Here is a 16,736-nt window from a genome sequence, read left to right as displayed (position 1 = left end):
CATGCCGCAGAACGTGGCATTCAACAGAACACAAGCCAACGGCATGAACAATTGCAGCAAAAAGCTGACCAGAACCATAACACAACATGTGTATAACCACAAGTAATAACTGCAGACACAGTATGGACTGGGACGGGTGCCCAGCATCCTCTACGGACTAAGAGAAAAGGATTTACCGGTAGGTATTAAAATCCTATTTTCTCATACGACCTAGAGGATGCTGGGGTCACATTAAGAACCATGGGGTTATACCAAAGCTCTTGAACGGGTGGGAGAGTGCGTACGACTCTGCAGCACCGAATGACCCAACTTGAGGTTATCATCAGCCAAGGTATCAAACTTGTAAAACTTAGCAAAAGTGTTTACTAAATAGCTGCTCGGCAAAGTTGCAATGCCGAGACTCCCCGACCAGCTGCCCAGGATGAACCCACCTTTCTAGTAGAATGGGTCTTCACCTAATTCAGTAACGGCAATCCTGCCGTGGATTGAGCATGCTGAATCTTACCACAGATCCAGCGCATAATGGTCTACATGGAAGCAGGACACCCAATCCTGTTGGGAGCATACAGGACAAACAGAGCCTCTGTTTTCCTAATCTGAACCGTTCTGGTGACATAAATTTTCAAAGTTCTGACCACAGCCAGAGACTTTGACTCAACGAAGGTGTCAGTGGCCAAAGGCACCATGTGGAAAGATGAACCACCTTCGGCAGAAATTGTTGACGTGTCCTCAATTCTGCTCTATCTTCATGAAAGATCAAATAAAGGCTCTTGTGATACTGCATGGTTTGTACTGTTTTCCATGTGCTCCCAGATCTTTCAAGCAAGTAGCATGGTCAAGAAAGTTCTGTTTGAAAAGAAACAAACATTTACTGTCATTGTTATGCAAATAAACTTACATTAAAGCTAACAAGAAAGCACACTCGTTCTGTCTTTAAACTGATAAAAGAAACCCCAATAATATGGGCATACCTCCCAACTTTGTCGGCTCGCATAGAGGGACACACGCGCGGCGAAGTCGCGCGCGCTCCCAAAAAGGGCGTGGCCTAAGTAAAAGGGGGTGTGGCTTCGCGGGAGGACCCGCGATCGCGAGTCACGCCCCCATTTTCGGCACTGAGGGGGCATGCCCAGCGCTCTGTGAGCCGCTGGCATGCCACCTCTCCCTCTGACTTCAGTGAATAGACGCTGTGTGCATGCGCACAGCGTCTATTCACCGCTGCTCTGCTAAGCAGGGCAGCGACAGACAGAGCCTCCCAACTGTCCTCCCCACCGCGGGACACTGCGGCCCGCAGGTGGGACAGCGGGACAGTCCCCAAAAAACGGGACTGTCCCGCGAAAATCGGGACAGTTGGGAGGTATGATATGGGGCATGCAAAAATTGAGATAAAACTCAGTTTTGCTCCTCTCCACGGAAATCTTTAATAAAAGGCAAAATATTTGTTAGTTCTGAAGAGAAACCAGAGCATGACCAAGATTCCACCTGTCGCCTGAGTGCCATGCCAGCAGTTCTCATTCAGCCAGGGCCGGCGCTACCACTAGGCAGCTTTAGGCAGCTGCCTATGGGCGGCGACCACTGGAGGGCGGCACTGCTTAGTGAACGAAAGTGAAAGAGAACACTTTTTTATCATGTGCCTCAGCAGAAACAGAGGAGCTGCTCGTGTGCGCCCACCACGTCTGTCTGACTCTGCCTTCAAAAGTGAGTTGACTGACTGTGTGCCTACTTCTGCTACCCTGCCGTGCCGCCGCCCCCCCACCTCTGCGATCATAACACATTCCACTATGTTATGTGGGCTATGTGCAGCCTGCTGCCGCCTGTGCTCCTGAGTCCGGGGTCCCGGGTCCCACAGTATCAGCCTATCACTGACTACCCGCCGCTCCCCCACGCGATGGTCTCCCGCGTCCCCCCCCATCACCCCTGCATTTGGGCACAGGGCACATGAAGGAGAGTCACCCGCTGGCCTGGTCCGCTCCGCATCACTGACTACCCGCCGCTCCCCCACGCGATGGTCTCCCGCGCCGCGTCCCCCCCCCATCACCCCTGCATTTGGGCACAGGGCACATGAAGGAGAGTCACCCGCTGGCCTGGTCCGCACTGCTGCCGCATCGGGCGCCGCCTCTCCCTACAATCCAGTGCAAATTGTTATCCGCGCTACCCCCCCAATCCCGCGACCGGCTCCCGCATCAGTACCTGCTGCTGCCTCTTTTTGTGACAAGCGCCCCCACAGCTATTAGGCTCCCGCTGCACCCCCCCCCCCCTCCCCTCCTGTTAGCTTTAATGTAAGTTTATTTGCATAACAATGACAGTAAATGTTTGTTTCTTTTCAAACAGAACTTTCTTGACCATGCTACTTGCTTTAAAGATCTGGGAGCACATGGAATACAGTACAAACCATGCTTATAGCAAGGAGAAGCCAGGTGAGAAATCTGCTTTCTTTCAAATTGGGCGCTCACTTTGATCTGAATGAGGACTGCTGGCACAGCACTCAGGCGACAGGTGGAATCTTGGTCATGCTCTGGTTTCTCTTCAGAACGAACAAATCTTTCGCCTTTTATTAAAGATTATCCGTGGAGAGGAGCAAAACTGAGTTTTATCTCAATTTTTGCATGCCCCATATTATTGGGGTTTCTTTTATCAGTTTAAAGACAGAACGAGTGTGCTTTCTTGTTAGCTTTAATGTAAGTTTATTTGCATAACAATGACAATAAATGTCTGTTTCTTTTCAAGCAGAACTTTCTTGACCATACTAATTGCTTGAAAGATCTGGTAGCACATGGAAAAGAGTACAAACCATGTTTATAGCAAGGGGAAGCCTGGTGAGAAATCTGCTTTCTTTCTTTCAAATTGGGTGCTCACTTTGAGCTGAATGAGGACTGCTGGCATGGCACTCAGGCGACAGGTGGAATCTTGGTCATGCTCTGGTTTCTCTTCAGAACGAACAAATCTTTCGCCTTTTACTAAAGATTTCCGTGGAGAGGAGCAAAACTGAGTTTTATCTCAATTTTTGCATGCCCCATCTTATTGGGGTTTTATTTTATCTGTTTAAAGATAGAACGAGTGTGCTTTAATGTAAGCTCATTTGCATAGAAATTACAGTAAATGTTTGTTTCTTTTCAAACAGAACTTTCTTGACCACACTAATTGCTTGAAAGATCTGGGAGCACATGGAAAAGAGTACAAACCATGTTTATAGCAAGGGGAAGCCTGGTGAGAAATCTGCTTTCTTTCATTCAAATTGGGTGCTCACTTTCAGCTGAATGAGAACTGCTGGCATGGCACTCAGGCGACAGGTGGAATCTTGGTCATGCTCTGGTTTCTCTTCAGAACTAACAAATATTTCGCCTTTTATTAAAGATTTCCATGGAGAGGAGCAAAACTGAGTTTTATCTCAATTTTTGCATGCCCCATATCATACCTCCCAACTGTCCCGATTTTCGCGGGACAGTCCCGTTTTTTGGGGACTGTCCCGCTGTCCCACCTGCGGGCCGCAGTGTCCCGCGGTGGGGAGGACAATTGGGAGGCTCTGTCTGTCGCTGCCCTGCTTAGCAGAGCCGCGGTGAATAGACGCTGTGCGCATGCGCACAGCGTCTATTCACTGAAGTCAGAGGGAGAGGTGGCATGCCAGCGGCTCACAGAGCGCTGGGCATGCCCCCTCAGTGCCGAAAACGGGGGCGTGACTCGCGATCGCGGGTCCTCCCGCGAAGCCACGCCCCCTTTTACTTAGGCCACGCCCTTTTTGGGAGCGCGCGCGACTTCGCCGCGCGTGTGTCCCTCTTTGCGAGCCGACAAAGTTGGGAGGTATGCCCATATTATTGGGGTTTCTTTTATCAGTTTAAAGACAGAACGAGTGTGCTTTCTTGTTAGCTTTAATGTAAGTTTATTTGCATAACAATGACAGTAAATGTTTGTTTCTTTTCAAACAGAACTTTCTTGACCATGCTACTTGCTTGAAAGATCTGGGAGCACATGGAAAACAGTACAAACCATGCAGTATCACAAGAGCCTTTATTTGATCTTTCATGAAGATAGAGCAGAATTGAGGACACGTCAACAATTTCTGCCGAAGGTGGTTCATCTTTCCACATGGTGCCTTTGGCCACTGACACCTTCGTTGAGTCAAAGTCTCTGGCTGTGGTCAGAACTTTGAAAATTTATGTCACCAGAACGGTTCAGATTAGGAAAACAGAGGCTCTGTTTGTCCTGTATGCTCCCAACAGGATTGGGTGTCCTGCTTCCATGCAGAGCATTATGCGCTGGATCTGTGGTAAGATTCAGCATGCTCATTCCACGGCAGGATTGCCGTTACTGATTTAGGTGAAGACCCATTCTACTAGAAAGGTGGGTTCATCCTGGGCAGCTGGTCGGGGAGTCTCGGCATTGCAACTTTGCCGAGCAGCTATTTAGTAAACACTTTTGCTAAGTTTTACAAGTTTGATACCTTGGCCGATGATAACCTCAAGTTGGGTCATTCGGTGCTGCAGAGTCGTACGCACTCTTCCACCCGTTCAAGAGCTTTGGTATAACCCCATGGTTCTTAATGTGACCCCAGCATCCTCTAGGTCGTATGAGAAAATAGGATTTTAATACCTACCGGTAAATCCTTTTCTCTTAGTCTGTAGAGGATGCTGGGCACCCGTCCCAGTCCATACTGTGTCTGGAGTTATTACTTGTGGTTATACACATGTTGTGTTATGGTTCTGGTCAGCTTTTTGCTGCAATTGTTCATGCCGTTGGCTTGTGTTCTGTTGAATGCCACGTTCTGCGGCATGCTTAAGGTGTGAGCTGGTAAGATGCTCACCTTAGTTTAACAATAAATCCTTTCCTCGAAATGTCCGTCTCCCTGGGCACAGTTCCTATAACTGGAGTCTGGAGGAGGGGCATAGAGGGAGGAGCCAGTTCACACCCTTTGATAGTCTTAAAGTGCCCATGTCTCTTGCGGATCCCGTCTATACCCCATGGTTCTTAATGTGACCCCAGCATCCTCTACGGACTAAGAGAAAAGGATGCCCTTGCGCACTATCCTGACTTCTCCTCCCGTCTGCTTACTTTGTGCCTTCCAACGCACAATGCAAACTACAGGTGGTGCTGCAGGGCCCACACCCTTTTACTTGCCTTACAGAACAGCTCTGGAGCTGTTACAGTGCCCAGCTGCTGCCAGAAATCAGCTTGAATGCTTCAGGGGATGGGGCATGGCCAACATGAGCCCCACACCAAAGGAGGGTGGGGGTGTTTAATGAGAACTAGGGGTCATCCAAGCACTGCAAAAGGCCGCCATGCCCTGCACGCCCCTTTTCTCTTTTCATATGCAGATGAGGGTTCCAGCCAACTTTGGCCCACTGCTTGGATAACATCACTGTATGCAAATCCGTCTGCTGCAGACCTTCCCCCAGGAATGCTTGTACTAGATGTTGCATATGGTTTGATATTTGATGGTGCTTCAGTATTAGGCAGCCTTCCGCCCTCCCATGTTCATCTGAAAAGATGTGGTCTCCCTGCAGTTGTTGTCCCCAGACGAGAGTTCCCTTGTGCTTCCTCAGTTGAATCTCCTTAACTTGACGGGGGAGGGGCTGCCCGAGCAGCCACCCTCCCCAGCCCTATCCCAACTCATACTTATTTAGCATATGAGATCTCTTGATCATGAAGATTGTTCTCACAGGGTGAGGTTCATCCATTATATTTTAAAATAGGAAGGTACAAATTACATATTTGAATTGCATTTATGTGCTGGATTCAAATGTCCCCCCCCCCTTCCATTCTCAATTGTGCCCGTCAGCAGCTATTCTAAGGTTGCTGCCAATGGGTGTGACACATTAATTTCTTCTGTGGGGTACACTGGACTCCACAAGGATTCACATTGGGGTGTAGAGTAGGATCTTGATCTGAGGCACCAACCGGCTCAAAGCTTTTGACTGTTCCCAAGATGCTCAGCGCATTCTCCTCTATAACCCCGCTTCCATGAACAGGGAGCTCAGTTTGTAGTTGGTGCCTTCAGTAGCAGGCCACTTAACAGGGGCCTGCCTCAGGCAGCCTATTCTTAGCTATAAATTTTGACAAGAAAAGAAGAACTTGTTTTATGAGAATCTACAAGGGCTGCAGCAGGCTAGGTCTAATAGACATCTTTACTGCAGCTTCATCACTCCCAGCGGCGCTGTATACTCCCATGCCCTGGTTGCTGGGTCACTGCAGCGGAGGCTCCGGTTTCATCCTAAGGTCAGTCACACACACACCACCCTTCCGGATCACGAGGCCGCTGATGAAGGGGAGCGTGGCCGTAGGGGGTGGACCGTGTGCGCACTGGCGTGGACACTGATTACTGGGCAGCCGCTCCACTAGCCACCAGGTACAGTTAAGGAGCACAGGTCTGGGGGTTTTTCTCCTATATTAACCCAATTTTGTACTGCCCGCAGCGCATTGTGATAGGTATTAGGGCCTGATTCAGGTTGGATTGCAATCACAATAAGCGATCCAACTGCAAAAATTGCTAAGAGCATACGCATGTGCCTGCATTTTCTGCGGCACCCCGCAGAGAATGCGATCGCCTCTGCCTGTCAATCGGGGCGGGGGGGGGGGATAGGTGGGTCAGCAACACTCCATTTCCAAGTCAGGGATGGAGCGGTGCGGGGGCAAGGCTTCAAAATGGGGTCTGCAACGGAGGAGACACAGGGGGCGTGGTCACAGCGGCTGTATGACATCACATTCAGCCGCTGTGATCACAAAAATGGTGGCGGCTTCCTGCGCGCACATACAGTCTGCACCAGCAGGAGGCTACACCATTTTTTATGATCACGCTGAACTGCAGTGCGACTGCAATTACAGCATGGTCAAGAATGGAGGCGTCATGCTGGGTGGCCATGCCCTGTCACTGTGCAGGAGCCAGCACCGCACACACACTAGTCCCCGGGTGCAGCCCCCAACCCCCGGGACACCCGGAGCAACAAAATGTAGATTCAGGCCACCAGGCCACGCCCCTACCTATGAAACCATGCCTCCTTTTTACCATTGCACTGCTTATCTGCGCGCACTGCATTACAATCTCCCTCGCCACCTCTCTGGGTGTCACCAGTGATAGTGACACCTCTGCCATGCTTGTAGCAGCTGGTCCTAAGATCTACGCCTCAAGCCCTGAGTGTTTGCCTTTGTGACTTGTTGATCATCATAGCGAAGCAGATGCTTACAGAAAACTGCAGGGGCTTAGATTGAAAATAAAAAATTGATGGGTATAAGGTAGAGAGGAGCGGGTTCGGTTCTCCGAGAACCGAATTCCCGACGAACTCCACGTCTTTTACACTGGTCCGAGGCAGGCTCGGTTGTTCCCGCCTGACTCAGAAAACCTGAACAAGGGAAAATGTCATCATCCCGCTGTCGGATTCTCGCGAGATTCGGATTCCATATAAAGAGCTGCGCGTTGCCGCCATTTTTACTCGTGCATTGAAGAGAGAGCGGAGAGGACGTGGCTATGTTCTCTCAGTGGAAATCTCAATATCAGTGCTCAGTATCAGTGGTTACTTATTGCTGCTCAGTAATACTAGTAGTGTGTCTCTCCTGCTCAGTGTCAGTTCTCAGTAGTATCCTCATCAGTGCTCAGTATCACTGCTCATTGTCTTGTGCTGCATTGTGGTGCTCAGCATACTACAGTACATTACTAATAGTCCAGTGCTGCATCTTGCTGCTCAGTGTCAGTTCTAGTATCCTCATCAGTGCTCACTATCACTGCTCATTACATTGTGGTGTTCTGTATACTACAGTAACATAGTAATATAGTAACATATAGTAACATAGTTTTTGAGGTTGAATAGAGGCAAATTGCCCATCGTGTTCAACCTGTTTTAAGTTGTGATGATTCTACATACTTGCTGAATAATGTTTTATGACTAGTTAGCTACTATAACTCATGTTACCCCCGGATTAACCATGTTGATATTTTAAGTATTATAACCTTGGATAGCTTTTTCATTCAGAAATGTATCCATTCCTTTTTTAAATCCAATTACAGAGTCCGCCATTACCACCTTCCCTGGCAGGGAATTCCACATCCTGATTGCCCTAACAGTGAAGATCATAGTATCTCACCTGGCAGGTAAGTAGGAGTTGGGCTAGAGCTGTGGAGGATTGCTACTCGGGCACCCCCTGTCAAGTGAAGGAGATCCAACTGAGGCAGCACAAGGGAACTCTCGAAAGAAGAACAAGGCTAGAGGAAGATCTGAGACAAAGAAATCTGACTTTTACCAGAGCTGACCAGAGGAAAGCACAAACACAGTCCCCCACTACCACAAATAATGCAGTTGAGTTTCCCACATTTGGGGAAATCACAGGGGTCAGCATACCCAGAGTGCAATGAATGAACCTCACCCTGGGAGAACAATCTTCATGACCATGGTATCGCCTATGCAAAATAAGTATGATTTGGGATAGGGCTGGGGAGGGCCGCTGCTCAGGCACATCTCTGTCAAGTAAAGGAGATTCAACTGAGGCAACACAAGGGAACTCTCATCTGGGGACAACAACTGCAGGGAGAACACATATTTTCAGATGAACATGGGAGGGCAGAAGGCTGCCTAATACTGAAGCACCCCCAAACAACAAACCAAATGCAACTACTAGTGCAAGCATTCCTGGGGGAAGGCCTGCAGCAGATGGATTTGCATATGGTGATGTCATCCAAGCAGTGGGTCAAAGTTGGCTTCAACCCTCGTCTGCATATGAAAATAAAAATGGGGTGTGCAGGGCATGGCGGCCTTTTGCGGCGCTTGGATGACCCCTAGTTCGCATTAAACACCTCCACCTTCCTTCGGTGTGGGGCTCATGTTGGCTATGCCCCAGCCCCTGAAGCATTCAAGCTGATTTCTTGCAGCAGCTGGGCACTGTAACAGCTCCAGAGCTGCTCTGTAAAGCAAGTAAAAGGGTGTGGGCCCTGCAGCACTACCTGTAGTTTGCATTGTGCGTTGGAAGGCACAAAGAAAGCAGACGGGAGAAGTCAGGATAGTGCACAAGGGCATAGAAGGGAGCGGCTCAAGAAAAGAGAAGTGGAAACAGACAGCAAACTAGGCTGGAGAGAGACCTGAGACAAAGAGATCTGAATTATACGAGAGCCGACCAGAGGAAACACAAATTATGTAATCAAGTGTCCCACATTTGGGGAACACGTAGGAGCAGCACACCCAGAGTGCATTGCCCTGGGAGAAGCACCTTCCTGATCATAGTATCTCACCTGGCAGGTATGTAGGAGTTGGGCTAGAGCTGGGGAGGGTCGCTGTTCGGGCACCCCCCTGTCAAGTGAAGGAGATCCAACTGAGGCAGCACAAGGAAACTCTCAAAAAAAGAACAAGGCTAGAGGAAGATCTGAGACAAAGAAATCTGACTTTTACCAGAGCTGACCAGAGGAAAGCACAAACACAGTCCCCCACTACCACAAATAATGCAGTCGAGTTTCCCACATTTGGGGAAATCACAGGGGTCAGCATACCCAGAATGCAATGAATGAACCTCACCCTGGGAGAACAATCTTCATGACAATGGTATCTCCTATGCAAAATAAGTATGATTTGGGATAGGGCTGGGGAGGGCCGCTGCTCAGGCACATCTCTGTCAAGTAAAGGAGATTCAACTGAGGCAGCACAAGGGAACTCTCATCTGGGGACAACAACTGCAGGGAGAACACATATTTTCAGATGAACATGGGAGAGCAGAAGGCTGCCTAATACTGAAGCACCCCCAAACAACAAACCAAATGCAACAACTAGTACAAGCATTCCTGGGAAAAGGTCTGCAGAAGACGGATTTGCATACGGTGATGTCATCCAAGCAGTGGGCCAAAGTTGGCTGGAACCCTCATCTGCATATGAAAAGAGAAAAGGGGTATGCAGGGCATGGCGGCCTTTTGCGGCGCTTGGATGACCCTTAGTTTGCATTAAACACCTCCACCCTCCGTCGGTGTGGGGCTCATGTTGGCTATGCCCCAGCCCCTGAAGCATTCAAGCTGATTTCTTGCAGCAGCTGGGCACTGTAACAGCTCCAGAGCTGCTCTGAAAGGCAAGTAAAAGGGTGTGGGCCCTGCAGCACTACCTGTAGTTTGCATTGTGCGTTGGAAGGACAAAGTAAGCAGACAGGAGAAGTCAGGAGAGTGCACAAGGGCATAGAAGGCAGCGGCTCAAGAAAAGAGAAGTGGAAACAGACAGCAAACTAGGCTGGAGAGAGACCTGAGACAAAGAGATCTGAATTATACGAGAGCCGACCAGGGGAAACACAAATTATGCAGTCAAGTTTCCCACATTTGGGGAAATCGCAGGAGCAGCACACCCAGAGTGCAATGGGTGAGCCTTGCCCTGGGAGAAGCACCTTCATGATCATAGTATCTCACCTGGTAGGTATGTAGGAGTTGGGCTAGAGCTGGGGAGGGTCGCTGCTCGGGTACCCCCCTGTCAAGTGAAGGAGATCAAACTGAGGCAGCACAATGGAACTCTCGAAAGAAGAACAAGGCTAGAGGAAGATCTGAGACAAAGAAATCTGACTTTTACCAGAGCTGACCAGAGGAAAACACAAACACAGTCCCCCACTACCACAAATAATGCAGTTGAGTTTCCCACATTTGGGGAAATCACAGGGGTCAGCATACCCAGAATGCAATGAATGAACCTCACCCTGGGAGAACAATCTTTATGACCATGGTATCTCCTATGCAAAATAAGTATGATTTGGGATAGGGCTGGGGAGGGCCGCTGCTCAGGCACATCTCTGTCAAGTAAAGGAGATTCAACTGAGGCAGCACAAAGGAACTCTCATCTGGGGACAACAACTGCCGGGAGAACACATATTTTCAGATGAACATGGGAGGGCAGAAGGCTGCCTAATACTGAAGCACCCCAAACAACAAACCAAATGCAACAACTAGTACAAGCATTCCTGGGGGAAGGTCTGCAGAAGACGGATTTGCATACAGTGATGTCATCCAAGCAGTGGGCCAAAGTTGGCTGGAACCCTCATCTGCATATGAAAAGAGAAAAGGGGTATGCAGGGCATGGCGGCCTTTTGCGGCGCTTGAATGACCCTTAGTTCGCATTAAACACCCCCACCCTCCTTCGGTGTGGGGCTCATGTTGGCCATGCCCCAGCCCCTGAAGCATTCAAGCTGATTTCTTGCAGCAGCTTGGCACTGTAACAGCTCCAGAGCTGCTCTGTAAGGCAAGTAAAAGGGTGTGGGCCCTGCAGCACTACCTGTAGTTTGCATTGTGCATCGGAAGGCACAAAGTAAGCAGACAGGAGGAGAAGTCAGGATAGTGCACAAGGGTGTAGAAGGGAGGGGCTCAAGAAAAAAGAAGTGGAAACAGACAGCAAACTAGGCTGGAGAGAGACCTGAGACAAAGAGATCTGAATTATATGAGAGCCGACTAGGTTAAACACAAATTATGCAGTCAAGTTTCCCACATTTGGGGAAATCGCAGGGGCAGCACACCCAGAGTGCAATGGGTGAGCCTTGCCCTGGGAGAAGCAACTTCATGATCATAGTATCTCACCTGGCAGGTAAGTAGGAGTTGGGCTAGAGCTGGGGAGGGTCGCTGCTCGGGCACCCCCCTGTCAAGTGAAGGAGATCCAACTGAGGCAGCACAATGGAACTCTTGAAAGAAGAACAAGGCTAGAGGAAGATCTGAGACAAAGAAATCTGACTTTTACCAGAGCTGACCAGAGGAAAGCACAAACACAGTCCCCCACTACCACAAATAATGCAGTCGAGTTTCCCACATTTGGGGAAATCACAGAGGTCAGCATACCCAGAACGCAATGAATGAACCTAACCCTGGGAGAACAATCTTCATGACCATGGTATCTCCTATGCAAAATAAGTATGATTTGGGATAGGGCTGGGGAGGGCCGCTGCTCAGGCACATCTCTGTCAAGTAAAGGAGATTCAACTGAGGCAGCACAAGGGAACTCTCATCTGGGGACAACAACTGCAGGGAGAACACATATTTTCAGATGAACATGGGAGGGCAGAAGGCTGCCTAATACTGAAGCACCCCCAAACAACAAACCAAATGCAACAACTAGTGCAAGCAAGAATTCCTGGGGGAAGGCCTGCCGCAGATGGATTTGCATATGGTGATGTCATCCAAGCAGTGGGTCAAAGTTGGCTTCAACCCTCGTCTGCATATGAAAAGAGAAAAGGGGCATGCAGGGCATGGCGGCCTTTTGCGGCGCTTGGCTGACCCCTAGTTCGCATTAAACACCTCCACCCTCCGTCGGTGTGGGGCTCATGTTGGCTATGCCCCAGCCCCTGAAGCATTCAAGCTGATTTCTTGCTGCAGCTGGGCACTGTAACAGCTCCAGAGCTGCTCTGTAAGGCAAGTAAAAGGGTGTGGGCCCTGCAGCACTACCTGTAGTTTGCATTGTGCGTTGGAAGGCACAAAGTAAGCAGACAGGAGAAGTCAGCAGAGTGCACAAGGGCATAGAAGGCAGCGGCTCAAGAAAAGAGAAGTGGAAACAGACAGCAAACTAGGCTGGAGAGAGACCTGAGACAAAGAGATCTGAATGATACGAGAGCCGACCAGGGGAAACACAAATTATGCAGTCAAGTTTCCCACAGGAGTATATAGGATACGACCCAGTGGTACCTGACGACATAGATACTAACAGCTATTTAATAACATTACGCTAGAAAGTGATTATTAGCAACATATATATCTATATAAACAACCCCGCCAGGGTTGTGCCTTCAAAAATAATCACACACGGACACGCTTTTTAAACCTTTTTTTCACATCTCTTTATTCTTCTTATGCACATGTATGTTAGTTCTGTGATTTTAACCTTTATGTTTCACTGCAGTTTGGGATAATAATATTAATATTTATCCAATTTTAATACATACTTAATAAAGGTTATATTTTATGATTCATTCATTCTGTCCAGTGCGTCAACAGTGCAGATTTCTTCTTGTTTTTTCTCCCAAATTCTATAACAATGACAGTAAATGTTGTTTCTTTTCAAACAGAACTTTCTTGACCATGCTTCTTTCTTGAAAGATCTGGGAGCACATGGAAAACAGTACAAACCATGCAGTATCACAAGAGCCTTTATTTGATCTTTCATGAAGATAGAGCAGAATTGAGGACACGTCAACAATTTCTGCCGAAGGTGGTTCATCTTTCCACATGGTGCCTTTGGCCACTGACACCTTCGTTGAGTCAAAGTCTCTGGCTGTGGTCAGAACTTTGAAAATTTATGTCACCAGAACGGTTCAGATTAGGAAAACAGAGGCTCTGTTTGTCCTGTATGCTCCCAACAGGATTGGGTGTCCTGCTTCCATGTAGACCATTATGCGCTGGATCTGTGGTAAGATTCAGCATGCTCATTCCACGGCAGGATTGCCGTTACTGAATTAGGTGAAGACCCATTCTACTAGAAAGGTGGGTTCATCCTGGGCAGCTGGTCAGGGAGTCTCGGCATTGCAACTTTGCCGAGCAGCTATTTAGTAAACACTTTTGCTAAGTTTTAAAAGTTTTAGAGTAAAGGAGATTCAACTGAGGCAGCACAAGGGAACTCCCATCTGGGGACAACAACTGCAGTGAGAACACATATTTTCAGATGAACATGGGAGGGCAGAAGGCTGCCTAATACTGAAGCACCCCCAAACGACAAACCAAATGCAACAACTAGTACAAGCATTCCTGGGGGAAGGTCTGCAGAAGACGGATTTGCATACAGTGATGTCATCCAAGCAGTGGGCCAAAGTTGGCTGGAACCCTCATCTGCATATGAAAAGAGAAAAGGGGTATGCAGGGCATGGCGGCCTTTTGCGGCGCTTGAATGACCCTTAGTTCGCATTAAACACCCCCACCCTCCTTCGGTGTGGGGCTCATGTTGGCCATGCCCCAGCCCCTGAAGCATTCAAGCTGATTTCTTGCAGCAGCTTGGCACTGTAACAGCTCCAGAGCAGCTCTGTAAGGCAAGTAAAAGGGTGTGGGCCCTGCAGCACTACCTGTAGTTTGCATTGTGCATCGGAAGGCACAAAGTAAGCAGACAGGAGGAGAAGTCAGGATAGTGCACAAGGGTATAGAAGGGAGGGGCTCAAGAAAAAAGAAGTGGAAACAGACAGCAAACTAGGCTGGAGAGAGACCTGAGACAAAGAGATCTGAATTATATGAGAGCCGACTAGGGGAAACACAAATTATGCAGTCAAGTTTCCCACATTTGGGGAAATCGCAGGGGCAGCACACCCAGAGTGCAATGGGTGAGCCTTGCCCTGGGAGAAGCAACTTCATGATCATAGTATCTCACCTGGCAGGTAAGTAGGAGTTGGGCTAGAGCTGGGGAGGGTCGCTGCTCGGGCACCCCCCTGTCAAGTGAAGGAGATCCAACTGAGGCAGCACAATGGAACTCTTGAAAGAAGAACAAGGCTAGAGGAAGATCTGAGACAAAGAAATCTGACTTTTACCAGAGCTGACCAGAGGAAAGCACAAACACAGTCCCCCACTACCACAAATAATGCAGTCGAGTTTCCCACATTTGGGGAAATCACAGAGGTCAGCATACCCAGAACGCAATGAATGAACCTAACCCTGGGAGAACAATCTTCATGACCATGGTATCTCCTATGCAAAATAAGTATGATTTGGGATAGGGCTGGGGAGGGCCGCTGCTCAGGCACATCTCTGTCAAGTAAAGGAGATTCAACTGAGGCAGCACAAGGGAACTCTCATCTGGGGACAACAACTGCAGGGAGAACACATATTTTCAGATGAACATGGGAGGGCAGAAGGCTGCCTAATACTGAAGCACCCCCAAACAACAAACCAAATGCAACAACTAGTGCAAGCAAGCATTCCTGGGGGAAGGCCTGCCGCAGATGGATTTGCATATGGTGATGTCATCCAAGCAGTGGGTCAAAGTTGGCTTCAACCCTCGTCTGCATATGAAAAGAGAAAAGGGGCATGCAGGGCATGGCGGCCTTTTGCGGCGCTTGGCTGACCCCTAGTTCGCATTAAACACCTCCACCCTCCGTCGGTGTGGGGCTCATGTTGGCTATGCCCCAGCCCCTGAAGCATTCAAGCTGATTTCTTGCTGCAGCTGGGCACTGTAACAGCTCCAGAGCTGCTCTGTAAGGCAAGTAAAAGGGTGTGGGCCCTGCAGCACTACCTGTAGTTTGCATTGTGCGTTGGAAGGCACAAAGTAAGCAGACAGGAGAAGTCAGCAGAGTGCACAAGGGCATAGAAGGCAGCGGCTCAAGAAAAGAGAAGTGGAAACAGACAGCAAACTAGGCTGGAGAGAGACCTGAGACAAAGAGATCTGAATTATACGAGAGCCGACCAGGGGAAACACAAATTATGCAGTCAAGTTTCCCACAGGAGTATATAGGATACGACCCAGTGGTACCTGACGACATAGATACTAACAGCTATTTAATAACATTACGCTAGAAAGTGATTATTAGCAACATATATATCTATATAAACAACCCCGCCAGGGTTGTGCCTTCAAAAATAATCACACACGGACACGCTTTTTAAACCTTTTTTTCACATCTCTTTATTCTTCTTATGCACATGTATGTTAGTTCTGTGATTTTCACCTTTATGTTTCACTGCAGTTTGGGATAATAATATTAATATTTATCCAATTTTAATACATACTTAATAAAGGTTATATTTTATGATTCATTCATTCTGTCCATTGCGTCAACAGTGCAGATTTCTTCTTGTTTTTTCTCCCAAATTCTATAACAATGACAGTAAATGTTGTTTCTTTTCAAACAGAACTTTCTTGACCATGCTTCTTTCTTGAAAGATCTGGGAGCACATGGAAAACAGTACAAACCATGCAGTATCACAAGAGCCTTTATTTGATCTTTCATGAAGATAGAGCAGAATTGAGGACACGTCAACAATTTCTGCCGAAGGTGGTTCATCTTTCCACATGGTGCCTTTGGCCACTGACACCTTCGTTGAGTCAAAGTCTCTGGCTGTGGTCAGAACTTTGAAAATTTATGTCACCAGAACGGTTCAGATTAGGAAAACAGAGGCTCTGTTTGTCCTGTATGCTCCCAACAGGATTGGGTGTCCTGCTTCCATGTAGACCATTATGCGCTGGATCTGTGGTAAGATTCAGCATGCTCATTCCACGGCAGGATTGCCGTTACTGAATTAGGTGAAGACCCATTCTACTAGAAAGGTGGGTTCATCCTGGGCAGCTGGTCAGGGAGTCTCGGCATTGCAACTTTGCCGAGCAGCTATTTAGTAAACACTTTTGCTAAGTTTTAAAAGTTTTAGAGTAAAGGAGATTCAACTGAGGCAGCACAAGGGAACTCCCATCTGGGGACAACAACTGCAGTGAGAACACATATTTTCAGATGAACATGGGAGGGCAGAAGGCTGCCTAATACTGAAGCACCCCCAAACGACAAACCAAATGCAACAACTAGTACAAGCATTCCTGGGGGAAGGTCTGCAGAAGACGGATTTGCATACAGTGATGTCATCCAAGCAGTGGGCCAAAGTTGGCTGGAACCCTCATCTGCATATGAAAAGAGAAAAGGGGTATGCAGGGCATGGCGGCCTTTTGCGGCGCTTGGATGACCCTTAGTTCGCATTAAACACCCCCACCCTCCTTCGGTGTGGGGCTCATGTTGGCCATGCCCCAGCCCCTGAAGCATTCAAGCTGATTTCTTGCAGCAGCTTGGCACTGTAACAGCTCCAGAGCTGCTCTGTAAGGCAAGTAAAAGGGTGTGGGCCCTGCAGCACTACCTGTAGT

General features: G+C 48.5%; 10 non-coding genes and 2 pseudogenes across 10 annotated transcripts; 3 read left to right on the top strand and 9 right to left on the bottom strand.

Annotated features, from left to right (window-relative positions):
* Window positions 1–1,352: 1,352 nt before the first annotated feature.
* Window positions 1,353–1,465, bottom strand: LOC135027616 (U5 spliceosomal RNA). The gene has a single exon (XR_010224032.1). It is a non-coding gene; the product is annotated as a U5 spliceosomal RNA (small nuclear RNA).
* A 1,042-nt stretch (window positions 1,466–2,507) lies between these two features.
* Window positions 2,508–2,624, top strand: LOC135027615 (U5 spliceosomal RNA). Its single transcript, XR_010224031.1, has one exon. It is a non-coding gene; the product is annotated as a U5 spliceosomal RNA (small nuclear RNA).
* A 286-nt stretch (window positions 2,625–2,910) lies between these two features.
* LOC135027570 (U5 spliceosomal RNA) lies at window positions 2,911–3,026 on the top strand. Its single transcript, XR_010223988.1, has one exon. It is a non-coding gene; the product is annotated as a U5 spliceosomal RNA (small nuclear RNA).
* A 275-nt stretch (window positions 3,027–3,301) lies between these two features.
* On the top strand, window positions 3,302–3,414 carry LOC135027617 (U5 spliceosomal RNA). Its single transcript, XR_010224033.1, has one exon. It is a non-coding gene; the product is annotated as a U5 spliceosomal RNA (small nuclear RNA).
* Window positions 3,415–8,233: 4,819 nt separating this feature from the next.
* Window positions 8,234–8,397, bottom strand: LOC135027331 (U1 spliceosomal RNA). The gene has a single exon (XR_010223816.1). It is a non-coding gene; the product is annotated as a U1 spliceosomal RNA (small nuclear RNA).
* Window positions 8,398–9,372: 975 nt separating this feature from the next.
* Window positions 9,373–9,536, bottom strand: LOC135027304 (U1 spliceosomal RNA). The gene has a single exon (XR_010223791.1). It is a non-coding gene; the product is annotated as a U1 spliceosomal RNA (small nuclear RNA).
* Window positions 9,537–10,206: 670 nt separating this feature from the next.
* LOC135027525 (U1 spliceosomal RNA) lies at window positions 10,207–10,369 on the bottom strand. The gene has a single exon (XR_010223967.1). It is a non-coding gene; the product is annotated as a U1 spliceosomal RNA (small nuclear RNA).
* Window positions 10,370–10,521: 152 nt separating this feature from the next.
* Window positions 10,522–10,685, bottom strand: LOC135027293 (U1 spliceosomal RNA). Its single transcript, XR_010223780.1, has one exon. It is a non-coding gene; the product is annotated as a U1 spliceosomal RNA (small nuclear RNA).
* A 690-nt stretch (window positions 10,686–11,375) lies between these two features.
* On the bottom strand, window positions 11,376–11,521 carry LOC135027478 (U1 spliceosomal RNA; annotated as a pseudogene).
* A 152-nt stretch (window positions 11,522–11,673) lies between these two features.
* On the bottom strand, window positions 11,674–11,837 carry LOC135027355 (U1 spliceosomal RNA). Its single transcript, XR_010223839.1, has one exon. It is a non-coding gene; the product is annotated as a U1 spliceosomal RNA (small nuclear RNA).
* Window positions 11,838–14,147: 2,310 nt separating this feature from the next.
* On the bottom strand, window positions 14,148–14,282 carry LOC135027483 (U1 spliceosomal RNA; annotated as a pseudogene).
* Window positions 14,283–14,434: 152 nt separating this feature from the next.
* LOC135027353 (U1 spliceosomal RNA) lies at window positions 14,435–14,598 on the bottom strand. Its single transcript, XR_010223837.1, has one exon. It is a non-coding gene; the product is annotated as a U1 spliceosomal RNA (small nuclear RNA).
* Between the last annotated feature and the right edge of the window lie 2,138 nt (window positions 14,599–16,736).

The sequence above is a fragment of the Pseudophryne corroboree genome, unplaced genomic scaffold (assembly GCF_028390025.1).
Source record: "Pseudophryne corroboree isolate aPseCor3 unplaced genomic scaffold, aPseCor3.hap2 scaffold_464, whole genome shotgun sequence".
NCBI lineage: Eukaryota > Metazoa > Chordata > Amphibia > Anura > Myobatrachidae > Pseudophryne > Pseudophryne corroboree.
The sequence above is the reverse complement of the archived record's forward strand: the minus strand, read 5'-3'. Positions and strand labels throughout refer to the sequence as shown.